At 35.8% G+C, this 27,785-nt stretch overlaps 1 long non-coding RNA gene across 3 annotated transcripts; it reads left to right on the top strand.

Annotated features, from left to right (window-relative positions):
- The first annotated feature begins 571 nt into the window (after positions 1 to 571).
- On the top strand, positions 572 to 27,785 carry LOC140636247 (uncharacterized). 3 transcript variants are annotated; one of them, XR_012033546.1, is made up of 6 exons: positions 572 to 740; positions 4,001 to 4,165; positions 12,064 to 12,155; positions 18,636 to 18,694; positions 24,479 to 24,693; positions 26,342 to 27,785. It is a non-coding gene; the product is annotated as an uncharacterized lncRNA (long non-coding RNA). The 3 variants fall into 3 exon arrangements; XR_012033544.1 differs by having other exon boundaries at positions 12,061 to 12,155; positions 24,528 to 24,693; XR_012033545.1 differs by lacking the exons at positions 24,479 to 24,693; positions 26,342 to 27,785 and adding an exon at positions 18,829 to 19,092.

Here is a 27,785-nt window from a genome sequence, read left to right as displayed (position 1 = left end):
AAGCGTCCTATGCTATTGTTGCAATAGTTCTTAATTCTGGCTGCATATTAATCATCTATGGATGTTAAAACAAGTGTTGGTGCCAAGCCTCACCACAGACCAATTAAATCAGGATCTCTGGTGTTAAGCCTATGAATTACTATTTTTCATAAGATACTTAAGCAATTTTAATGTGGCACAAACATTAAGTACTGCATATATATTGGTTAGTCTAAAAATTGAAAACCAATAAACAGCATTTATCATATTACAATTATACAAATATTAAATAGAATACCAAATGTATGTGTGTGATTATACTTTAGAATAGGAAACATATTCCTATTTTATTAATCTTACATGGCACAAATCCTATGTGGCACAGATAGGATTTGTGTCAAGTTAAAATTCAAATGGATTTTGTTCTGCTAAATTTCATCAGTTATATAAAATCTAGTCACAGTATATTATGAGTTATATTTATTTCAAGGTTTATTTTTCACTTGCAGAGTCTCTAATTTTTTCTTTTTCTTATTTATTTATTTATTTATTTATTTATTTATTTATTTATTTATTTTAGAGAGAGAGCATGAACAGGGGGAGGGGCAAAGGGAGAGGGAGAGAGAAAGAGAGAATCTCAAGCAAACTCTGCACTGAGCATAGTGCCCAGCATGGGACTCAATTTCATGACCCTGAGATCATGACCCACGTGGAAACCAAGAATTGAATACTCAACCAACTGAGGCTACACCTACACCCAGGTACTCCTCCTCTAATTCTTTTTCTGTTGATAAAAGAGATACATAATTTGTTACAGTATGAACATTTTCCAAGTTCTAGTCCTACAAACTCTTGAATGTAAATCCACCTACCTGGATTATTTGTGCAATTTTTGTTTTCAGAAAGGATAAATGTGATGTGAACTTTTACTTTTTTCTTTTTCTTTCAGAAATACTTAGAGATTTCTATAGTTTTCTTTATTCAAATGATTTTTCTTTAGAACTTCCTGGAAATTTAATTTTAATAAAATATCCCCACTTAGTCTGTTTCACCCCCCCAACTGGTCTAACACCAACTATATATACTGCAATTCATTTCTAGCATTAACTACCTGGAGTTAGCACAGATTCCATAGGTTAAGGACAGAGTCTTCCACCCTTTTTTTTTTTTTTATTTTAGACACCAGCCACAACTCTCAGGGTATCCCTATGTCATCCACACATCTGAATAATGGGCTGAGGATTGAGGAGTCTCATGACCCCTTCAAGTTACATAATTTGCCAGCGTGACCCACAGAACTCAGGAAATTGCTGAATTTAGGACTGCAGTTTAGTTGTAAAGGATGCAAATAGTTCAAGGCCTGGAAAGGATCACAGAATTTCTGCACCTTCTTCTTGTGGAATCAGGGCATGTCTCCCCTACTCCCCACCTCCACTGCACAGTGATGTGTTCACCAAAACCAGGAAGCTACACCAAAGCTCTTCATCCAGATTTTATTCTTTTTAAAAGATTTTATTTATTTATTCATAAGAGACACAGAGAGAGAGGCAGAGACATAGGCAGAGGGAGAAGCAACTCCATCTAAGCAGGGAGCCCGAAGTGGGACTCCATCCCAGTTCCCTGGGATCATGCCCTAGGCGGAAGGCAGGAGCTAAACCGCTGAGCCACCCCAGCGTCCGATCGAAGATTTTATTATGTAAGCATGATTGAATCGATCTCCAGCCCTTCTCACCTTCCTACAGATTAGGTAGCTGAGTATCCAGGCCCTCTAAGGAAGTTTTTGGTCTTTCTGGTGGCCACCTCCCATTCTGAAGCTAACTAGACTTAACAGTGAGTCATCTCATTAGCATAACATGTACACTCATCATTTAAGAAATTTCAAGGTCTTTTGATGCACCCTCCCACAACTCAGGACAAAGACCAGACAAATTATTGATTATATCACCTCATTTGCCATGGGGATGAGTGTGAACAGGAGGTAACATGTCTAGAAACAGGAGTGCTGCCTGATTCTGAATAGACAATTCTATTCTACTGTAGCATAATTTATCAGCAGTAAGGAATATAGAGTAAGAAGCTTATTGTCTAATATTTTAACCTCTTATTATTCATTTAAAATTTTCCTAGTGGTCTCTGTAGGCCTAGAGCCCAGATCTACTTCAAAGAGAGGCTCCCTTTTCTTTGCCAAGACTAGGCTTTGAAAATTAGCTGCACAGTTCTGACTTTAGTAGGGAAATTTTTCTGCTAGTTTAACATACACAATTTCTAACAAAAGGGATATAATTTATATATACCTCAACCAGCTAATTATGTTCTTATATTCTATGATATATTGGCAGAATTTTTCTTTGGTATTTGGGCAAAGTGAGGACTATAGATAATAATGCATTCTCAAGACATTTAGATGAATGTATAATCAGATTGTTTTTTCAGACTATTTCAAGGGATGGCACCATTCTATCAGTCTTAAAACAACCTCAACATATAATTATTGTTAGATATTTGGTCTCTTAATTAATTAATTAATTTATTTATTTATTTATTTATTTATTTTTGAGAGAGAGCAAGAGAGTGCACAAGCAAGGGGGGAGAGAAAGAGGGAGAGGGAGAGAAATCCCCAAGCAGACTCTCCCTGAGTGCAGAGCCCGAGGATGCAGGCTCAATCCCAGGACCCTGAGATAGTGACCTGAGCCAAAACCAAGTGAGAGTCAGACACTTAACTAACTGAGCCATCAGGCACCCCATTCTCTTATTTTAAAAAAGAATAAATATGTCCATCATTTTTATGCCTGTGCTGTAGGCTTTCTTTGATGACACCTTCAATGGTGACTTTGGGGACATTTAGTAGTTGTTATGTTTATTATCTAGAGTCCACATATCCTACATTTTTAAAAAGTCAGTTGTGAGGATACAGCAAGTGTGCAGCTAGTCAGAACAATTATTCAGTGCTGCAGGCAATTTGTATATATCTAACTGGAGAGCTGTTATCATAAAACACCTTACTGAATTTGAAAAGGTTAGGGAGTTTTGGGGGGTTATCACACACAGCTTCTTCGTCTTGCCTGAGGTCATGTAATTTGTGTCTATATAGAACAAGGGATAGAATGTAGAGAAAATGGTTCCATGCGCTTGCTGGTTCACAATGGTGGGCATTTGATTTATTTAATCTTTGTACTTTTATTCAGTGGGGAGACATCTTATCAGAGTACTGCCAACCATCTGTGTTTTAGAGGTGTTACAGTATCAGCCTGGGTCGCATTTTCTATATCTCTTTTATAATCTGCCCAGCTTCTGAGAAATTATTGCCATTTCCTTCTTCCTACAATCAAAATGTCAGTGCCTCCCACCAAATAGATTTTGCTCCTTGACTATGAACACGTAGACCTATAAAAAAGCTCATGTGAATCAAGTTTATGGTGACAGAGCATGGCCTAATTTTACATAGAAATACAAAAACCATTTTTTAAATAAATAAAACCAATCTTCTTCATGAGGAAGAGCAGAATGCTTTACTTCATCAACAGATCACTTACTACAACTTTGAGGTAGATATAGAACAATTGCTTTGTACAAAGTAGGAAAATTTCATAAGGAATATCAAACTCTGAACAATGGTGTATGGTTCCTTCAGAGCACTGGTGAATTTCTAAATACTATTTTATTAATTCATTTAGACACATCTCTGCTGCCATTGTTTTCAATATTGTTTCTCTTTATTCTGAATGAAACTTCACCCAGTTCAGAGAAACAGGGCACAGCTTCATGGTTCTCCTGTGCCTCTGCTCAGCCAGCATAGAGCCCTCCCATTGTGGTGAGGCTTGGGAATACCTCCACCATCTTGAAAGAAGATGATTGTGAGAAACTGGCAGTCAATATTCAAACACATTTAGGGCACTTGGAATCCAGTTAGAGTAATTGAAGCTAGGCAATTTAATGAAAAGATTGGATTCAGTCTGTTTGCTTTTTCAGTTATTAAATTTTAGTGAGCCTGATCCTAAGATTCTTTTTTTTTTTTTTGGAGGAGATGAACGACTGCTTCTTCTTCTGTCATTGCCCACAAGGTATTCAAAATGCCAAACATAAAGTCATTCCTGCACTTGATAAGAAGGCATGGATGTGCCTGGCCAGAAGGAAGACGTGATATTCTTATCAAAGTTCTTGACATCACTGTGTCCTTGTAAAACAGGTAAAATGCTTTTATATTTTCAAGTTGGAAACTCACATATAGAAAAAGTTTAAAAGTAGTCATAATCAATGCATATTTCTTTCATTTACTGTAAATTTTTAACTTGAAAACAGTATTTTTAAGTTCTGAGCATAGTGTTATTCTTACTTCTTAATTTTATCTATTAATCTCCAGGTACCTTATGTTGTAAATGTTAATTTTTATGCATAATGTGAATTTAATACCCTGATGTGTGAATTTTTAATGATGTAAGTTAAAGAGTGGCATATTCAGGAGCTGACAAATGTGCACAACTTGTACAGGATAGTACAATGGTACTTCTGAGAATGAGAATCTGATTATGAAAATGAACAAAGAACTCAGAAATAAAAAGAGCAAATTCCCAGGAGCTTACCTCCTATGTAATAAATGTTTTTCATTGGGTGGTGGTTAATCTAGGCATCTTTCTCTTGATCCTGAGCTATGTAGCTACTTTACCCCTGACTTCTAGAGGTGGTTGAGTGTGAAGCAAATCTCTAATCTCAAACCTGTATTTACTCGGTCCCCAGTACTCCCTTATCCCCACTTAATATATAAACACAGTCAGAGACAATGTAGACTGGTCAAAACTAACTAAACAATTTACAAATTAATGAATTAGTCCATGTTTAAATGTCTAACAAAGTAATTCAAAGAAGTAGGGATCGGTAAAACAAAGGTACACCACTGAACTGGTCACCACTGTGGGCAAGTGAGACTCCATCCCACTGGGAAACTCTGAGGAGTCATATAGAGAACATCCTTGAGAGTTGGCAGAGGAGAGAATTTAATATATTCTTTATTGTTCCCATCAGTTAAGAGTTGTCCCAAGGAGTGTCAATGCCCTTACACTTCCAATTTGGTCATGCATCAGAATGGCCAAATGAGTCCACAGCTTCCCATGGTAAAGTAAAAAAAAAGTGGGCCGTAGAATCTTGCTACTCAATGTGTGGTCCACAGCCCTATAGCCTTTGTGTCACTCAGAAGCCTGTTACAATACAGAAACTCAGCCCCACCCCCAGGAATAGTGGACCAGAATTTACTTTTTAACAAGATCTCCAGGTGATTTAATATGCATATAAAAGTTTGAGAGACACTGGCCCCATGCATGTGAGCTGGGGCTCTAGAGGTGTCTGATATTTACAGCCTACAAGGCCACCTATGATCTTATGATCTGTCTCCTCCCTTCCCTGGGCTCTTTGCTTGTAGCTTCTCATGGCAGTAACTGTGCCCCAGCCTTACTAGTCTTTTTCTGGCCTTACAACCTGTCAAGTTCTTCCTTGCTCAAGGGATATATATATATATGAGTAAATATATATATAGTGTATCCTTGTCTACCAGACCTCCCTCTGCCCTTCACAGGCCAACTCTTTTTTTATCCTTTGTCTCAGTTTAAATAACTTTATAGAGGCCTTTTCTGTATAGTCCATGTAAATTAGAGTCTGTACTGTTATTTCCTACCTTAGCAATTGGTTTTAAGTTTTCTCTTCACAGCACAATTTGTAATTTACATTTCTTACCTGTTTATTATATAGACCTCACACTAGATTATAAATATTCCGTAAGGGTAGGAACTGTGAATGTGGGTTCTCTATTGCATCCTCAGAGTCCACCCATGTTTTACACATGGAGAACAATGTGTACATTTATTAAATGAATGACCAAAAATTGGAAAAGAAGATAGGCTTTGAACTGAACAGACGCATGTTGAAATTTTGGTATTATTACTAACTCAATGACTAATGAGTAATCTGTACTAGTCCCTTATTATCTTAGGTTTTTCCACCTATAGAATGGAGAAACTATTACACAGACTATATGGAATGACTGTAAATATGAATACCTTTTAGAATTCTGACCCCTCGAGTTGTCTTTGGTGTAGATGATCTTAGAATGTTTTAGTCTGTAGAATGTTTGCCAGCAACATAGGACTAAGCAATTTGATGTTTTGGGCAAACTTCAAATGAGTAATCATGACAAAAAAATTTATCGGTTAAAACCTTTTTTTTTCCAATGACCCATTTTCCAAAATCCATTTCCATATCAATCTTCTACTACCATGGCAACCTATTCTCCATTACAGAAACTAGAATATTATGGTTGGAAATAGAAGTGAGTGTGTAAGTAGAAAAATTCCATCCAGTTTGAAGGCCTAATCTGGTGATCTTGTCTTTGTATGAACTCTTGATGTATTTTGGTATATCACAGACATTCCCCCTGGGAGACTCTTCAGTCACATGTCCTGGTCTCTTGGCATCAAGGACATTTGCTAGAGCCATGTATCCTCCCTAATGTTTAACATCAAAAAATTAGACTCCTATCTAAGAAAGGTGAGCTGTGCTTGCTATAATAATTTAACATAACTTGAATCCCAGAAGAAGGGGTTTTGGTTTTTAGAAGACACTGTTCAGGCCCTGCACTGTCCACGCAGACCAAAAACAGTGTGTGTGTATATATATATACACACACAGAAAAGAGCATGGAAGATATATATATATATATATATATATATATATATATATATATATATATATATAGTTTAAGGTAGATTTTGTTTTCACTCTGATTTCAGGACTCTGTTATATAAAGTTTCCTTTATAGCCCACTTATACTCTGATTAGGTGTTTCTTTTTCATATTTCATTAATTATACATAATAGCATAGTGACTGGCTCATGAAACATGCTGAAAAAATTTAAAATTATTTACATACACTAAGAGAAATAGTAGTGGAGATAAGGAGAAAGCACAACATGTGCATAGAGAAGTGAGTAGGGATCAGGTCTGCCCTAAGTGAGCAAGAGTTTTGAGAAAGTTTCATGGAAGAGAGGGTATAGAAGTTGGCCATAAGAGACATCTAAGAGTTTGCAGTTGGGAAGAAAACTAAAACTATTTCAGGCTGAGGGAGCAGCAAAGAGCATGTGAGACCACGGCACATTTAGGGATGACTTCAATTCAACCTTCAGTCAGCACTAGAATAAGACAAAGAATGATTAACAAAATCCTTGCCCTTGCCTTGGCAGGGCTCATGGCCCAAGCGATGGCTGCAAAGGGCATTTGCTCTGTGTACATGTTTGGATGTCTTCCTGCAATCAATGCCTAAGTATAGGAGGTGGTGGATACTGGGGGGAGGAAGGATGGATACTTGCATGGACATAGGAAGTAAATGCATCACTTGAGAGGCTATTGTGGTCCAGCTAAGAGAAGTTGGGCTTGCAGTAGAGAACATCTTTTTAAGACATTATCCGTTACTCTCCGCTTTTGATCTTTCTTTTTTCCAAAATAAAAAATAAATTGACCTATATCTTCCTACTTGTTTTTTTTTTTTTTTCGTGGAAAAGGAGTGGGGGTAAAATATGCATACACTTACACAGCCATAAGATATAATCAGTGCCAAGATTTTCACACTTTACACATGAAATTAATAATTTTATGTCAATTGTCAAAATGATAATATTTGAATACAAATTAAAATGTTTGGAGGATCCCTGGGTGGCTTGGCAGTTTAGCACCTGCCTTCAGCCCAGGGCGTGGTCCTGGGGCCTGGGATTAGGTCCCACATTGGGCTCCCTGCATGGACCCTGCTTCTCCCTCTGCCTATGTCTCTGCCTCTCTCTCTCTCTTTCTCTCTCTCTGTGTCTCCCACAAATAAATAAATAAAATCTTTAAAAATAGATAAAATAATTTTAAAAAAATGTTTGCAAATTAACTTGAGACTAGTATTGCCCAGAAATCCTGCTGATTAAAAGTGATTAAAAACATAAAAGCTACTGGACCACACTTTTCATGCTTCATTTCCCCCTGGTTACTAGAGAGTTATAGCTATCTAAGCTAGATTCCTTGCCAGATGAGAGCTTAATATAAATGTGAAGCACTCTCTGAAACAATAGTTAACATGGAGTTACATTTTGATTTGTGTTTACTATATTTATCATAAACTTTTTAAATTAAAAATTTATCACAGTTTCAATAGAGAAGGGGGCATGGACCAGGAGAGATGTTTTCCAAGTTGTCCACATATTATTAACATATTACTCCTTAGGACAGAAAACTCAAACCTCTGACTACATTCACTTACAGTGGCTAATACCTTAACTATGTTGGCTTATCTTCAAATTCAGTGACTCTCTCTGATGCAGCCAGGGCTTTTTGAGTACTTAGACTGTATCCTGCGGAGCAACTCTATGAACTAGCTACTGTCTCCTATTTTGCAGAGAAGAAGACTAACTGACAGATTTAAAACTTGCTTGTAATAATACAAATGATGTTGGAGTGCGAATATGAAAGTCAGCCCTCTTCCTCTATATTGTTCTGACCTTCAAATCAAGGTCATTAATCACTACCATTTTCTCTGTAAATTGAGCATGCCCAGAAATATTAGGTTGGAGGGAAAAAATGGATAAGTAATCAATGGATAGTTAAAACATTTTGAAATAGTTTTCTGTAAGAGCTTCCACCTTATGTTAAAAGTAAATAATAAATCCATAGATAAAACTACTTGTTTTTACTAATTTGTAGCTGTGAGTTTATACAGGAATTATTTTACTGTAGATTTAACCTCTTAGTGTTATTTAGGGAACATTTCATCTGTTTAACCTTAAGTCATCTGCTGGGATAAAGTTGATAGTAAAGTTTTGAGTCTGATGGTGAGGAAACAGATATTAGTAAAGTATACATTGCATGAAGAAGCAGGATTTTAACCTGAGTCCTGGCCTTGAGAATGTGCTACCTCATGAAATGTGACTTGTTTTTGTGTAAATTACTTCAGTCTTCACTTCTGTCCATCTGGAGTCTTTCATGAATAATATATCTAATTAGATGACATGAAATACAAATAAAATTCTTCTCACATGTCATGAAAGTTATGTTTGTTATTTGTAATTTTTATTTAAGTAATTTATCAGTGACTGTAAAGCTAATTTTAACATATATTTCTTTTTCTATGGTGGTCCCATTGATAGTTTTACTCATTTAAAAACTGGTACAGCATGGAATTACATTTATCTATTAAAACTGATATAGTCCCTCTGTGTGGAAAAAAATATATATACACACACACACACACACACACAAATATGTATGCATATGTGTGTATATATTTTTCCTGATGCATGTTCTTTCATTTAATCACTTTTTTAAAAATGTTTTATTTATTTGAGAGCATGCATGCATGAGAGGAGGGAGGAGAAATGGGAGAGGAAGAGGAGGAGGAAGAGAATCTCAAGTAGATCCCCACTGAGCAGGGAGCCCAAGGCAGGGTTCAATCCCAAGATCTCAAGATCATAATCTGAGCTGAAGGCAGATGCTTAACCTACTGAGCTACCCAGGTGTCCCTCCTCAATCACTTTAATGAGAAATGTTTGGTTCCCTCTACATGCTACCACTAGTAACTTCCTGAATATGTTTCTTGTAGTAAGGAGAAGTAGACTTAGAGCTTTCTTGTTTCAATATTTCTCTGTCTTCACAAACTGTTTGTATTTTATGTCCAGAAGAAAGTATAGCTCTTTCCTCTTTGATTTACTTCCTTTCACTACCTCGTTATTGGTATAAGCATAGTTTCCACATTCTCATTTATTAGCATTATAATATCTAAGAGCAAAAGCCCAGTAAAGCTTTGTAGATAGGTAGCTTTTTGTTTTCATATTTATTGAATGTCGCTAGCCCAGTCCCTGAGTCAGCAGGATAGACAGTAGGATTTGTAAAGATGTTAAGCTGTATTTTTTTATTTCAATAAATATCTAGTGAATTTTTACCCTTATGATTAATATACACTATTTTTTGAAGTTTCAAGAAAGTTAAAGTCAGCCTATCAGAGCCTGTTATTTATTGTTTTAGAAATCACTCAGATGCTCAACTGTGCAATGGAGCAGAATTAATTCAGCTAGAAACAGAAAGAAACTGAGCAGTGTTGCAGATAATCTTATGATTTCCATAGGCATAGACTGTTAAACATGACCCTGAAGAGATTTACACTGAGTCTCATTATGGTTCAGGAAGATGTTTGCATTCATACAGATGAGACCTTTAGGGATGCAGTAATAACACCCTGCAGATAGATTCACTATCCATAATTTTTTAGTTTATGTCTTGGTTAGTTTTCAGTTCATAACCAGAAACTCCTGCATAGATGTATAGCTATTTGGACTCACTATTTTCCTCTTAAATTAGGAGATTGAAGTTATCAAATAGTTTGTAAACAAAGGCACCTAATAAAAAAGATGTCATTAGAAATAAATTTGATTGTTTTGCTACCTGAGGTGATGCTAACTTTGAAATAAATTTGAAAAATGATTATTTCTTGTGATTATAAATTACTTAAAATGCAAAATTATTTTAAATGGAAAGATGTTTTAAACTTTTCTGAAAAATATCTGAACTATCAGTGCCATAAAATAACTTCTGAATGATTTATTGGTTCATGATAAAAATGAATAGCCCTTCAATTCTTAAAAACTAATTCACAGTGCTCTAGGTCGAGAGTTAAACTCCAATAGCTATGTCATACTACCTATAAGTGAATATATAAATGAAGATAGCCTTGAGTTTTAAATGCAAGTGGACTGGCTTAGTGTGGTAATAGAACAAAATATACAGGCACAGGAATCCCTCTACGTGGAGAGAGCATTTGAATTGGTGAATGTGAAGAGGTATATTTTTCCCCTATGAATAGAAAAGTTCATAGCGTCACAATAGTATAATATTCACTTCTGGTTTTTTATTACATATAGATAGCATATTCCAAAATTAAGAGTTCCTGGAGATCCTTTTTTCAAAGGCAAGTCACATAAGAATATGCTCGATAAAGATTCTTTGAATAAGTGAATGAGCTAACCAGGAAAAAAAATCACTAGATATTAATTCAAATGTATTGACCATATTGAGTAAAGAGTTCTCCTTGTTTACATTATCCATAGTTGTCCCAAAGCCAAGATATCAATGTGGAAATAATATACCCATAATTTCACCAAAACTGTAAATTTTTATATCATAATTATAAGATGCTTTAATGGGACACCTTTGTGGCTCAGTTGGTTAAATGTCTGCCTTCAGTTCCAGTCATGATTCCAGGATCTTGGGATCCAGCCCAACATCGGGCTCCCTGCTGAGCAGGGAACCAGCTTCTCCCTCTCCCTCTGCTGTTCCCCCTGTTTGTGCTCTCTCATAAATAAATAAATAAATAAATAAAATATTTTTTTAGATGCCTTAAAATTTCTGTGTTTGGTGATGTTACTTTTACTCTGAATTCTATTAAGCAGCTTAAAACTTAACTGAATTATACTTTTTTTAGGATACAGCCATTTACTTTATCTTAATACAAAGTGATTTCCCCATGAATATACATAAATATATATTTTTGTTAACATTATAATTATATGTGCAACTCGAGACGTGATTATAGGTTTTTGTTATTTTTTTATCATTGGTCTGTAAGCATTCAAACTCATAATTCAATCATCTTTCCCACTTTTGACTTTCTTTACTCTTTGACAAGTTCACCATAACCAAAATGACCTGTATGACTGCCTTATGCATCTACTTAGGTGTGAATGGTAGTTCTTATCTTCTGCATAGTGGCTCTTCCTTCTTGCTTCATTTTATTTTTCCTTTTCTGGCCATGGTGGCAGAATTTTTTTTTTTTTTTTTTTTTTATGTCAACTTAGCAGCTCCATGGGAATTATGTAATTATGTTCTCTTTTTCCACTCTTCCTTCACTCCTCTTCCACTTCTTATATAGGCAGCTTTGGTTTTCCTAGATCCGGGCTCTCTATCTGCTTACACTGCCATTAGGTGTACTCTCTCTCTGAGCGGCTTCACTCTTACCACCTTCTCTAACTGTCTCCTTAATGGACAGTTAAAGCTACTGACTTTCTTTCTCAGTAGGTTGAAGATGCAGCTGAGATGTCACACCATGAAGATGGCATGCAACTGCTTATGTGGAAACCTGGCAAAGTACACAGGCATAAAGAAAATGTGTGAGTTGTTCTTAAACACACAGGATACCACCAACTGTGTGGCAATCTCCTAATATTAAGGATGAGTCAGGTGAACTGGGGTCACAACCTAACTTGGACTTTTTTCCTGGTGGTATGACTCTAGACAAATTACTTAACCTTTCTGAGATTCAATTTCTTACCTATAAACAAGACTAATATTTCCTACCTTTAAAAGTTGTTGTAAGGGTTAAGAGATATCTTAGTGCCTGACACATAGTTAAGTGAAGGGAAATAGACTTCCTGAATAAAATTATATTCTTCATCCAGACAAAACTATTTCCAAATGAGAACAATTAATTATTTTGTTTGAAATGGAAAAAATAATGAGTCGTAGCATGACCCATTCGAGGGTCCTTGTAAAAACAGCTATAATTGAAGTCAGCGGATAGCTGCTTATTTGTCATGTCAAGACTTTTCCAAATAGGAGTAATATTTTCATCTGAAGAGTGACTGCACATTTAAAACACACAATCAGAAAACCAATGCCTGCTTGCAAATCACCTAACGTTAATTTGTCCTTTTTGCATGTGAAAAAGATATTCAAACCTCCGTGCCCTCCCTCCTGTGGTGGGTGCAGTAGATTCACTCCCCAGCTTCATTCCCACTCTTTGCAGCATAATTTTGTGCAGGCCAAAGGCTAAAGTAAGACTCCTTTACAGCTTAGCTTCTGAACACAATCGAGCTTTCACTCAACAGAGGAGCCATGGTGACACGTGAAAGGGAGGTATCAGTGTCAAGAGGCAGAGGCCACACTTCTGTTGCTTCTGCTATTTCTGCTGACAAGTGTTTCTGTGGAGGTTTTTGGTACCAGCCACAGCAGAGGTCTGAAATGCCCATCCTCTAAATCCATGGGTGTCAAGTGGTGGAGACTATGGCGATCACTTGCCTGGCTCTGAGCACACAGAGGGGTGTTGTCTTGGAAGCAGCAGCTATGGTGGCCTTTATGAACCCATCCATGTGAGAATCATGGCAGAGGCAACAGTTCTCTGGCAGGCCCTCTATGATTGTTCTGGGAGTTGTTTCTTGAAGCTTAGTATAGAACCTGTTCCCCTAACACATCCAGTTAGTTTGTAATTGAACCCTGACTAATATGTCACTGAAAGTCAAAAATCATACTACAATACTTTATCCCTAAAGACTTTGTAAATGCTTGAATATATTAGAAATTATAGTCAAGCTTTTTTTTTAATACAGATGCAATTGGCTTTATTTTGATTGGCAAATTATTATGTTCAGAATAATGTTTTCCATTTTGCATGTTTCTCTTTCAATAATAAATTTTAAGATATATTCCGTGGATAGTAAATAATTTGAAGAAAGAATTTTCCCTTTTGAAAAAAAGGTTTACTTTTCACAGTGATTGTTCCTATATCCCTTCAAAGGTAATCAGTATACATATGCATAGGTACTGCGTATATACATAGGAAATAAATACTGTAGCTATATACATATATACATATATAAGAATATGCATTTCTTTTATTTATATAATTGATGTCAAAATTTAAAAGAAAAATTAGCTAAAAAAGAGAAAGGTAATTATCATAAAATGTCAATATTGAGGGGGGGTAGTCAAAAGGTAGTTTATCATAAGATCCTGAAAAATTGACTTTCAATTTCAACTTCTCTTTGTATTCTTTGTTTTAATTGCTTAAAATAACTCAAATAACCTCTCTGAGCCTCATTCTTATGTCAAAGAATTGTTGTAAGAATAAATGAGATGACAGATATAAAGTTTATGGCATAGAATGGGTACTTATTAAATGATTGAGTAATAGAAAGTTATAGAGATACACTTTGTCTCTGTTTCTACTGAGACTCAAAATGCTGAGAAAAACAACAATGTGGGTACAAGTATCTCTATTTCCCAACATGATAGACACAGCCACTTCCTGACATGCTGTATGGTGCTATGAAATGATTTCTCCCAATTTTAATGGCTGTTTCTCTCCCAGGGTATGTAAGGAAGGAAAAGGCAAAAGACTCATGGGGAGCTTAGTGTTCCTTGAGATTGTTGCAAATATCATCAACTGTAAAGTGAAATCTGTTCTTTCCTACCATAGAGAGAGCAATAGGTGGGCATGTGGCTGCAGTGTGTTTCTCAGGCTCTCATGCAAGCTGGTATGACCAATGGAATGGGAACAGAAGAGGTGTGTGATACTTCTAGGCTAGGGCTTTCTAGAGACAGATGTGTACGTACTCTTCCTTTCTCAATATGGATACAGATGATGACGAGGCCTTAGGAACTCATGTGGCTGAAGATGGAAAGAGTCCCTGAATGATCACCTGAAGAGAGCCAGCCACTTTCTAAAGTCCCACCCAGGACTAATATGGGAAAGCTAGATAAACTTCTTTTTTAAGATCCTAAAATTTGGTGTTCCATTTTTTATCATTTTCTAAACTATCCTAATACAGAGTCTAAATTATCTTGGAAAGAGTTGTTATAGTACTATGGCATTTCTTCTTTCCAGCTACTCATGACGGAGGTTAAGGCAATGTACACCACCATCTCAAGCCAAAATAAGGGCTGTGTGAAACAAGTCATTTGGAACATTTGCTTTATGTTCCCTGGAATCTGGACACCTAGAGACACTGGTAACTCCCTAAAACCTAGGGCAGACTACATGGTGACAGAGGAAAGAAGCTGGGAGAGAGGAGAGAGAAATGTGTCAAGTTTCCCGGAAACAAATGTGCACTCCACCAAAGGGAAGCAGCCTGCAGCCATCTTGATAGGGAATCATACCAAAAAGGGATGAAGAGGTGAACAGACCCAGCACTGGGCTGTCTGCTGGAAGCACACAGGCTTTAGAGATAGTGGTCAACGAGATGCTATGTCTCCTGCCTCACAAGGGCTATGTTTAGAGGTCTACACCAGAATGATCTCAGAGGCATTGAACAAAGGCCCAGAGAGAAAAACCAGTTACTTATCTGCTGCCCACAGAGCCCTGAAGCCATGTGCTAACTATACAAGTCAGGTGGTATTTGAGAGTTTTTCTCCCTGGCACTTCCCTCTTCTCTGCAGCTTTGGAAGGGACAAAAGCAGCAGTGGGGAGGGGAGAGTTGAAGAATTCAGACACCAAGTGTGCTTTTCTTGCTCTTTGCAGGATGCACAGCTGAGGCAGGCCCCAGCTGGGGAAAGATAATTTGAATTGTATAATAGATTAAACTGTAATGTTAGATTTGATGAGATTTTTAAATTTTTGAAATTAGATTGTTATTCTTTCTGAAAGAGACCAGAAACCTTTGGGAACTGCTTGAGATTTCATCAGAGGTGGGAAAGAGCAATTCCAAAGAACACTTTTGGAAGGACATACTGTGGAGGAGGATGCCTACTTTCAACGATCATACAATAGTGTCCAACAAGTTTAATGAACTGATTAAGTAGCTTTTGTCATTGGTTACAGAAAAAAATAATTGTCATTTCAAACTACAATTGCCTGCACTCATTTTTGGCTCTAAAGTAGTGGCACAAAAATTTTCCTGAGGTAGATTACCTTCCTACCTACTCCAGGAATGTTTAGCAAAAATTGTTAACACAATTTTTTTGCTAATGATACAAAGGCAAGGTCCTTACCCTTCACCTAGAGCAAGCCACAAGTGAGCTACACTTATCACTTAAAATTTGTAGTGGCCACATTAATTGGGTCAAATTATCTTAGGAATGTATTTTATTCTATGGAATAATATCAAAAATACTATTATCTCAAAATGTAGCCCACGTAAGAAATTGTTTATGAGCTATTTCGCATCGTTAATACAAAGTCTTTAAAATTTAGTTATGTACTTTGTATTTAAGGCAATCTCACTTTGAACTAGCCACATTTCAAGTGCTCAGTAGCTATTATATTAAAACAGCACAGAATTGGACTCAATTATCTTGTTTTTAAATTTTATCTTTTTTTTTTTTTTTTTTTTGAGAGAGAGAGACAGAGCATGCAAGATTTGGGAGGAGGGGCAGAGGGAGAAGGAGAGAGAATCTCACACAGGCTTCTTGCCCAGTGCAGAGTCCAAGGTAGGCCCTTCCCACAACCCTGAGATCATGACCTGAGCCGAAATCAAGAGTCAGATGCTTAACTGACTGAGCCACCCAGGTGTCCCTGGAGTTAATTATCTTTAAATCTGCCTAAGAAATGGGCAGAAATACTGCATGACAAAGAAAGTAGAAAAGAGAGAGGGGAAGGAGAAAGAGTGAGAGTGACAGCAGGAAAATGTTGGCCAAGGTGAAGAGAACAAATAATGTGTAAAAGCAGAAGGATTCAGACCAGTGGCTAGCCCATAGAAAGTGCCTCATAAATGTCTGCCCATGTTACCTGAAACCTCCTTTTGTTGTGACATCAATAAATAAATCAATTGATAGAAAGATAGTTACATGGATCGATGACAGATGGATTTACCATGTAACCATTTTACATCCAACCTGTCTTTTGCTACTTTTGCTCAAAGATCTTCATCTAGTCATACCAGACCCATCATATGTCTGAGAATTTATTGTCTACTAATGTTGGCAAAGAAAATAAATACATTTGATCTGATATAACTTTTGATTAATGAACCCATGCTGTTTTTCAGTGATCATTATTTTGTGTCTAAAAGCTTACATCTTTATAGTAACCAAATACACTAAGTTCATTCAAAATATTTTACACTAGTATCAGGATAAAATATCCTTAAAATCATAAACCTCATAGCTGCTGTAATTTAATTTCTATATTTTATAAATTGTCTTAAATATGAAAGTATAAACTTGACATATAGATGAAACATTGACCATCCACTATTACAGCACTGTGGAATGTCCTTCGCCACAGCTACAGTCAAATGTTCTATTCTTAAAAATATGACAGGTATTCATAGATATTATGTTAGCTGAATATATAATGTATTTGTTTCCTATGACTAATGTAACAAATCGCCACAAACTTGATGGGTTAAGACAAAAGAAATTTATTGTCTAACAGTCCTGGAGTCTGGAAGTCTAAAATGGGTATCCCTGGGCAAAATCAAGATGTTGACAGAGCTGTTCTTCCAAAGGCTCTAGGGAGAATATCTTTCTTGCCTTTTCCAGCTGTAGATTGCTGCCTGCATTCCTTGACTTGTGACCACATCATTCTAGTCTCTGTCTCTATAGTCACATTGCCTCCTCTTCCTCTGTATATGCTTTGTCATGTTCTGTGTCTGTGTGAAGTCTCCCTATGCCTGTCTTATAAAAACACATATGATTGCAGTAAGTGTCCACCTGGATAATCCAGGAAAATCTCTCTGTATTAATTTCCTAAGGCTGCAGTAATAACTAAATACCATAATGTGGGTGATTTAAACAAAAATTTATTGTCTTTCAGTCCTAGTGGTTAAAACTCTGAGATCAAGGTTCAACAGAGTTTGTTCATTCTGAAGGCTGTGTAGGAGAATCTATCTCATGCCTGTCTCCCCAGCTTCTGGAGGTTTGATGGCAATCCTTGGCGTTCGTTGGCTTGTAGTCTCATCACCTTGATCTCTGCCTTCATCTTCTCATGATGTTCCCCTTTTGTACGTGTGTGTCTGTCTCAAACCTTCCCCTTTTATAAGGACACCAGTCCTATTAGATTAGGGGCTTACCCTACTCCAATATGACCTCATTTTAACTAATAGCATGTGCAAAAATCCTATTTCCAAATGAAGTTATATTCTGAGATACCAGGATTAGCACTTCAACATATGAATTTTGATGGGACACAATCCTGTGTAACACTACTTATCCAAAGAGTCTTAATCATATCTGTAAATATCTTTTCTTTCAAATAAGGTAATAGCCACAGGTTTCACAATTAGAATCTGCTATCTTTGTGTGCCCATTATCCTGCCTACTGCAAATAAGTATGGAAGTTTCTTGGGCCAATTTAAAAAAGAAAGGGGAGAAAGAGGAAGACAGAAGAGAAAGGGAATCTGAGTTTTAACAACTTCTTTATCAAGTACTGATTCTCTCTTAAGCACATGATTCACCAAACCATCTCAAATTGCTGCCTCCACTACTTGCCTTAAAGAAGCACAGTATTAGATGCCCCACATTATACCTGGAGCCATGACCACTGTAATGGGGTCAGTTTTCAAGCAAGAGAATCCCACTCAAACCTGATGCTGATCCTGACTTAATTCTGATTATTTCTGAAAGCTTAGCTCTGGGCCAGGTTCTAAGAAGTTTGAGAAGGGTTTCATTCCTTTACATCTATCACATTTTCATCAGAAGGAATCAGGGGGAAGGAAGTGCCCCTTCATGTTTCGTCTGATTCCAGATGTCTTGGGATGGCCTCTGTTTTGTGGCTACCATTCTTATTTCACAAACCAGCTTCTGGGAGAAATCTCTAAGTCCTTGGAATATCCTGCCTGTGAAGAGTATATTTATATGCCTAGGGTCTTCAGCCTTGTGAGGTCATTTATACTTATGATGTGACTTATGGTGAACGTCTCTTTCTGCTTACCTAGGATCTTCGGCCATGCTGTATGATTTTGACCTCCAGGGGGCTAGAGCCTGAGTAGCCAAGGTCAGTGATGTGGGTGCTCTGTGTCTGCATAACTAAACTGAAAAAAAAAAAAAAAAAAAACCTACGGATGCAAGGTTTAGGCAATCTTTCCTCATTGATAATAATTGAAACACATCACACATTATTGTTGGCAGGATTAAGAGCTGTCCATGTGACCCCACTGGGAGGTAGCAACTGGAAGCTCAAGCCTGGTTTCTCCTGGACTCCAAACTATGCACCTTTTTTCTCTGTTGATTTTTTAACTGTATCCTTTCTCTGTAATAAACCATAACCATGAGTCCAAGAGTTTTTCTGAGTTCTGTGAGTACTTCTAGCAACTCACCAAACCTGAAGTGACCTTGGAGACCTTTGAAACATCATTACAAACTGTTTACCATAGTAATACCTTATTATCTTAATACTGCAGGGAATACCTTATTTATTTATTTTAGCTCTCTAAGAATGGGAGAAGCTCATAGAGGTTAGTTAACTTGTGTAGACTCACATAGCAAATGGCAGAGTTGCAAAGCAAATTGGAGGCTAGACTGACTCCAAAGCCATGTTCTCAAGCACTGTTTTATACTCACATGGACCAAATGATGTGCTGACCTACCTTTAATAAAATACATATTCATCTAGATGATCTAAGAATGTTTCCCAATATAAAATAACAACTTCAGGGTAAGTTCAGGGGGTTAAGAAGTAGTATGTGAGCCATTCAAGTTTATATAATAGGAGATAAATAAGTACCCTTTTGATAAGATCCAAATGAGAACTATATCCTTCTTTGTCTCTTCCCTCTGCCTATGAGACTCTAAGATACTCAAGAAATGCTCTGGGAGGATTTTTATTTCCACAGTCATAATTGGGTCTGCTGTTCTAGTATGCATTTTTCTGCATTACATTATCTCTTGTTTTCATGGGCTTGCATGAATTTACTGGAAACTAATTTAGATGGATGTGTATAGTTCATAGAAAGCTGAAGCTATTCATGTTTTTAAAATTGGTGCAAAAAATCACAAAGTTTGACTTCTAATTTCTTATAACCATTTCATTGTCTCCATTTTGTTGCAGTTTCCATGGGTCGGGTTTTAGTAACTCCATTTTCCCCACTACATAATTCAGTAACTTTAATAAACTCATCTACTGGCTGAACACCATGTTAAAAATCCATGCACAATTTCTTCAGAGAAGCACTTTATTACCAGTTTTACTGTAATGCAATATTAATATAAAATTATGACACTTGGACTATGGAGGCACTATTGTGCATTTACAATAATATTTATACAAATAATTAAACTTTCATTTTATTGGATAGAGCATTCTCTACAACAGGATCTTTTGCACAAATTAACTGAAAAAAATTAAAAGAACATATTGGCAATCGTGGTTTCTATCTGGATTTTCTCTGATGGGACTGCAGGAAAATCTAGTTTAAAATATTGCATCTGTCATCTGTACTTCATATCAAGAAATTAATCAAACTGACGGTGGAGAGAGTTTTTTGAATGTTCATTATTTCAGCTATTAATTTTTAAAAGCAGCAAATGTTGCAAGTCAATAGCATCCATAAAAATTGATTTATTGTGCAATTTCCTTCATACTCCTAGAAGCCAAGAGCAGATTCTGTGTATCTAATGCTTTCTATTTCTAAGCCACTCTCTTCACATCCATTTTTTTAAGATAAATTATTTAGATGAAAGAAATGTAATCCTGTTTGAATTCCACTGATTTGAATTCATAGGAACTGACCACATCAAGGAAATGTGAAATTTAGCATGAAAAAGAACTACACACAGAGCAATTACATTGTGAAAAATCACAGAAATGTAATTTATATTAAAAAGTGCAAAAGATGCTTGATCAATTACATTACTTCTGTGATATAGGTAACCTCAGACTATGCTCTGATGGAGTTCTAGAACAGCCAGTACCACTGATCTCATTTATACCACTGATGTCTGAGTTAAGACATAAAATTTCCTTTAGACACAGACCTCACATGTCATCCTGGAATTGTTTACCACTAAATACATTTGCACTTCAATTTCAGAACTGAATCTAGAGTGGGCCAATCTCTGTTTAAATTCTGATCCTGGTTCTGCTCAATATTTATACCTATCTTTTCTTGGACAACAATCCTCTGAGTTGCAGTTATCTTCTCTTCTGTAATACATAGATTACAAAGTTTATTCAATAGGTTTTTTGAAACAATTAAACAAGAATGAATAAGATCATATTTGTAAAAGCATTTATCACAGTACTGTTCATTAAATGTGATTATTTTTCTATCCAGCAATATCCAGGTCTCAAATAATATAATTGGATTATGAAAAATAAATATTCCATAAAATGCCATTTCTGCTAACTGGTATTATTTCCTCTTTAACCAACAATGATTATTATGCTCATAGCTCTGAAAACCCAAAGGAAAATTCATGGCTCTTTAAATAGTCCTTTGTGGTATAAAGTGGTGATATAAAACCTTGATACCAGTCAAACTCAGGGTCCCTTCTGCTTCTCCCATACATTGCCTGCCTCTTATTGCAAAGAATGCTATTCTCCATATCTAAAATCCCCTCCCCTCAGAGTCTGCAAATCAAAATGGTAGCGAGGAATTGAGTGGCAGGGATAGACCCAGCTAAGTCCTGTCATATTGTGTCTGGAGAGAGCTTGCATGTCCAACTGGCTTTACTCTGCTAAGAGACACAAAAGAATAAGCTGGTTTTAAACAAGGGTGAAGTTCCAAACCCCTTCAGACACCACCTGCTGCTTACAACTCCATCTTTATCATGTAGGAAATGTCAGTTACTATCTAGGCAAGGAAAAATCCAATGCATCTTAAACATTTGTTCTCATTTTTTTCATGTATTTTAGATACCAAAAATAATCATTATATCTACTTCTATAAGGATGATCAAGCAGAAAAAAATAACCAAGCATATTAAAAATATATAGCTGCTCAAAAGAGGGAAACCATTTGAGCATTCAGAACATATGTTCACCAATATATCACAACTATTACAGGAAATTAGAGATAATTTTTTAGAGCTAATAGAGATTCTAAATGATGCTCAAGAAAATTTTGTAGTCACAAAAGATGTTGATATGGTGGTACAGTTTTAGAAATTTAGAACAATAATTGCTGAACTAAAAATCTTAATTGTTCTAAGGAGGGAATTTTCAATATCAGTAAAACAAAATTATTACATTAGAAGACTGGAACTTGGATGAAGACAAATAATGATGAAATGGAATTAGAGAAATAGAAGTAATGAAGGATATATCTATATGATCCAATATATGTATAATTTGAATTTTAGGAGGAAGAAATAGAATTTACAGAAGAAAAGCAGTAATAAAATAATAATACAATAAATAATATAATAATATAATACAATAAATTTTTTGAGCTGACCAAAGTCCTGTGTATTAATTTTCTATCTCTTCTAAGACAAAATACTACAAACTTTATGGGTAAAAAACAACAAAAATTCATTACCTTACAGCTCAGTATATTAGTCTGACATAGGTCTCCCTGGGATGAATCAAAATGTCAGCAGGGTTGCATTTCTTTCTAGAGACTCGAGGGGAGCATCTACTTCCTTGTCTTCTCCCATTGTCGAAACTACCACATTCCTTGGCTCATGGTCTCTTCCTTCCCCTTCAATGCTCCAACTATGCACCTCTTTGGCCCAGCCTCTCTTGTGATATTTCTTCTGACCACAACTGGGAAAATTAATCTGCTATTAAGGCCCTTTGTGATTAGCTTGGACCCCCTTGGGAAATCCAGAATGATCTCCCCATCTCAAGGTTCTTAATTTAATTCCAGCTCAAAGTCTCTTTTGCCATAAGAGGGTTTATATTCACGGGCTTCAGGAATTAAGATGTGAACATTTTCGGAGGGCCATTGTTCTGCCAGCCACAACCCGTGCATCCATAAGGAAGGAGTTCAGTGAGTGCAGGGCAAAACTAATGAAAAGACACTCATACTTACATGTAACATAAATTACAAGGACAAAGAGAATATTTAACAAGCATCAGATTTTAAGAGCTGGTTATCAATAAAGGAGAGAATAACATTAGCATAAAACCTGTGAAACACTATGATCCAGAAAACTGTCTTAGATTGGTTATGGTGAATAATACAAGATACTATTTCAACGCCCCATATCTCAGTGGCTTAACACAGTGAAATTACTTCTTGCTTATATAAAACTCGACAAGTATTTCTGAGCAAGTGGCTTTCCTTGTACTCATTCAGAAATCTGGGTTCCTCTTTGGGGTTCCACCCTTTTCCAAGTTTTCAGAGACCTCTCCTTTCAGTCAGTATATGGGAAAAGAGAGAGTGGAGAAGCTTGTGAAGTTTTTATGGGACAAACATAAATGTGACGTCTGTTGCTTCCACCTAATGTCCCATTGCACTAATAGCCATGGTTAACTTCCCAGAAAGCTTGTAAAACAATGCCCAGGAGGAACCAAAGTGGGTTTGGATAAAACACAGCTCTGTCAGTGACAGGTGGTACAACTTGCTTTCTTAGGATAAAAAACTGATTTCCCATAATTCTATTTACTGCCCAATTAGCATTCATTTAACTCAAACTCATGCACATATGTTGTTAGATATACAAAAAAATTATTTGTCGTACTATTCATGAACTTTTCCTGAAAAATGACCTCAGGAATCAAATAGTTGAATATAAGAATGTATAACCTATAATCAGAAATCATATATATGATTTAAAAAAAATTCAAATATTTCCTCAGTGTAGGAACTGATAACAAAACATAAATTACTTGGTAATTACAAAATGACCTATGGTAGTGTGACCATCTTCAGAGGGTCATTACACTATGAGGAGTCTGTATGAAAACCTGATTTTATTTCTTAATAGCTGTGTGAACCTGGGCAAGTCACTTAGCCTCCAGGTATCTTTCTCCTTCAAGTAAAAAGAAATAATATTAATTCCTATTTTATAAGATTGCTGTAAGGACTATATTAGGTAAATCATGTAAATAATGACAGCAAACGTTAACAAAGCACAGTCGATGTGTTAAGCACTTTCTACATATCATCTAAGTACTTGGTACATTGCACTATTTTTATCAATTAATATATCAAAGATGAAGTGAATGAAAAATCACAGAGTATCTAGAAATCAAATGTAATGAGAAAATATAGTCATAAGGATATAGCTGAAAAATATATTTATAGATTATATATACCTTAAAATATGTTAATTTATACACTAATTTTTCTCTTCAGAAATGAGTTTTCTGGTATTTAACCAATGCACTGAGCTTTTAGAGTCAATAACCATTCTTTCCATTTTGCAGAAATTGTGTATGGCTATTTTATAAATATTTTCTTAGTAATGTCCTGTTTTTCATAATAGTTTCAATTCTTCTTTTATTTTTTTAATCTTATCATAATTAGTTTTTAGTATCTTTTGGCTTTTCTGTAATCTGAAGTTTGCCCTGTGCTAACTATTCTGTTGGTGGTATGTGCTGATTCTACCTTATAATTTGTTTCTTATATAATTTGCAGCATTTCTCTGTGAGCTCATGATCTTTAGATCTTTACTTTGATGTTGATTTAGTTTTACTGTGGGCGCTGAGGTGTGAAAGGATGCTTCAGAGCAGTGTGGAGCTTGTACCACTCCATGAGGGTTTAACGATCCTGCACTAGCTTAAAATCTTAATTTATTTACTTGCAGCCAAATTACAAAAGTGTCCTACATTTAGGCCTTGCAGATGAATTTGATGAAGCTGAAGTTTTGACTTTTTTAAATTTCACCCAAGGCTGTAGACACAGGCAAACTTCCTCATCCTTTCCTTGGCTTCCGAACAGAAGGGAACCTCTTGAACACTCCTGGCTCATACAAATGGATTGGTTTTAGATTCCTGTCTCTCTTCCGATTGGACCGAGGCCACATATTCTGATTCTGTGGATCAGTAGGACCCAGCCTCCAGTCTCTTGGGCATCTATCTATAATTAAAAGCCCTGGATTGGCCAGGTAAGCTGTTTTCAGGCTTATTACACTGACTTTAGCTTTTCTTATTCATGGAACCAGAGACATTCCTTCCTTCGTTCTTTGTTTTTGTTTTTGTTTGTTTTGTTTTGTTTTTAAGATTTTATTTATTTATTCATGACAGAGAGAGAGAGAGGCAGAGACACAGGCAGAGGGAGAAGCAGGCTCCACACAGGGAGCCCGAGGTGGAAATCGATCCCGGGACTCCAGGATCACGCCCTGGGCTGAAGGCAGGCACTAAACCACTGAGCCACCCAGGGTTCCCCTTGTTTTTGTTTTTAACGAAATTTTTTTTCAATCATGTCTTATTTATCATTTAAAAAAATATTTATAGCAGAGAGAAGGGGAGAAGGATCATCTATGTCATTTTAACTTGCCATATTCAGATTCATAGCTCCTGCACTAGAATGAGATAGTTTGACAGTGACAGCAAATTTTAAAAAGGGAAATATTATTTACAGATATATAGGCATCTATTCATTAATAATAATTTAGTTAATGTTACAAGTTATAGAAAATTGTAGTAGAGATACGGTGGAGGATCTTAGTTCTCATGGAGCTAATATGCTAAGAAAAATCCCAAAAAATATAGCAAATTGAAGCCAGTAGGGTATTAAACAAATAATGCATTATAGACACTTGGATTTATTTCTGAAATTTAAAGCTATTAAGATATATCTTAATGAAATAAAAATAATCAATGTATTGGTTGATAGTATGATCATTTTATAATCCTTTCAAATGATGAGACTTTTAATACACATGTATGATAAAAATTCCATGTATACTAAGGTTTTATAGTTATTTAACATAAAACAAGTTTCATTAAGAAACCAAAAGTTTCTGTTATTTTTAAAACTGAAATATAAGAAATATTACTGATGAAATAACACAGCAAAGATATCTGCTATCTCAACATTATTCAGGAAATTCTAGTCTTGCAGTTAGAAAATAATATATCAGTTTTAGAAATTAATATAAAATACCCATATTTATAAATAATTGCCTAATTGAAAAAGGATTTAGTTGAAAAAAGTTTTAAAATATAGAAAATCTTAGTAAGGTGACTATTAAAATATAATTTTAAAAATAAAAAACAGATAATTATCCCAATTACAGTAGCAATTTATAACTTTCCATGGGCTTGAGAGAAGACAACTCTACTAAGGAAGAAAATACAAGATGACTTGAGTTAGTTAAGTGACATCCATCTACCTTGACAAGAAATCTCAATATTTAAAGATGTCAATTCTCTTAATTAACTTATAAATAGTGTGAGAAGTCATCCTCTTAATGAATTTTGGAAAGAACTTGACAAAAATAATTATTAAGTTAATTTCTAAGAGTGAATGGATAAGATTGGCCAATATAATAATGAAAAACCAAAGTAATGATAGTCATGGTGAGAAGGTCTGGCTTTACAAGATATAAAAATGTATATAAATTTCCAGTCATTAAGATGTAGTGTACCTGGAATACAGATAAATGGAATAGAACACTAAATCTAGAAATGAACTCAAGTGTAGATACAGAATATTATAATGATAACCTTTCATATCAGTGGGGGTAGAAAAAATTAATAAATGATGTTTGATAACTGAATAACTAAGTTAGTATTCTGTTTCTTCACCAGGCTATCTCCCAGAAGAATTGAAGACAAATGCCTTTTTTAAATGACTACAAAATTTGAGATGCCTGGTTGGCAGTCAGTTAAGTGTCTAACTCTTCATTTTCTCTGAGTTTGTGATCTCAGGATCCTGAAATCAAGTCCTTGGTTGGGTTTCCTGCCTAGCAGAGTCAGCTTGGATTCTCTCTCCCTCTCCCTCTGGCTCTCCTGCTTGTACTCTCTCTCTCTCTGTCTCTCTAAAATAAATAAATAAGTCTTTTTTTAAAATGACTACAAAATTTTAGGGGTAATGTGTAACTTTTATATAAACTTGGACAGTGAGGTAAAATTTGCCTATTCTACTCTGCTGTCTTTCTCTCATGCATGCATACACATGAAATGGAAAAAATGGAGAGACTGAGTGACATAAAAATAAAACATTGTTCTAGGATACAGTATCTGTAAAAAAATTTGACAACAAAATAGAACCAGCATTTGTTATGAAAAACCATTTTGTGTGTGTATGCATATACATATGTATTTCATATACAAATGTATATTATGTCAATTTAAAAATCATATAATAAATTGAGCAAAGATAAGACATGTATTAATCAGGATAGGTAGGCTAGGTCATGTTGAGACAACAAATATAAAACAAGCTGATTGGCTTACAACCATAAAGATTTACTCCTCACTTATGCTTCATGTCCATCATGAGCTAGCTAGAGCTGTTCTCCATCTTGTCTTCCTGATGGGATCCAGGCTAATGGAGCAAACTTTTTCTGGAATCTATTGTTGTAGCAAAGGAAAAGAGTTTCTGAACCACGATCTTACTGTTAAAGCTTCCATTTGGAAGTAACACGTATTATTTCCATTCATATTTCATTCGTCAAAGCAAGTCATATGGCCATCCCTAAATTTCAGAGGATAAGAGTTTATAATCTGCCTATGGGGAGTTACCATATGGAGGGGTACCAAATATGAGTGAACAGTAGTAATTTAATCTGCCACTCCCATTGAGGGAGAAAACCCAATACTCATCCAATTTTAACAATGACCTTAAAATTCAGATCTCTGAGAGCTGCCACACTGTCCCTGTACCAAGTGTGAATTAAGGTGCCTCTTAAACTGGAAACTTGTAAACTAAATACAAATTATATTTCCTGTGTCCTATCATCCCAACATGCACACACTGTTGGAGCAGGAATGGATCACCCCACAGTACAATTCTCTTTGAGAAATGAAACAAAATGGAGGGATATATCAGTCTCCGGTCTGCAGCAAAGCTGAAACTCCACAAGATAGATGTAATTTCCCCTCGTTTGTAGATGAGGAATATTCTTGTATAAACTTTCATCATCTTCCTTAGGAGTACCTACCCACACCATTTTTTCCTATGGTCCTTGTTCCTTTTCTCTGGGAATTTCTTCCTTTTCCCTTTTCCTCCTCTACTATTTCTGAAATGACA

This window comes from Canis lupus, chromosome 7, assembly GCF_048164855.1.
Source record: "Canis lupus baileyi chromosome 7, mCanLup2.hap1, whole genome shotgun sequence".
NCBI classification, from domain to species: domain Eukaryota; kingdom Metazoa; phylum Chordata; class Mammalia; order Carnivora; family Canidae; genus Canis; species Canis lupus.
The sequence above is the reverse complement of the archived record's forward strand: the minus strand, read 5'-3'. Positions and strand labels throughout refer to the sequence as shown.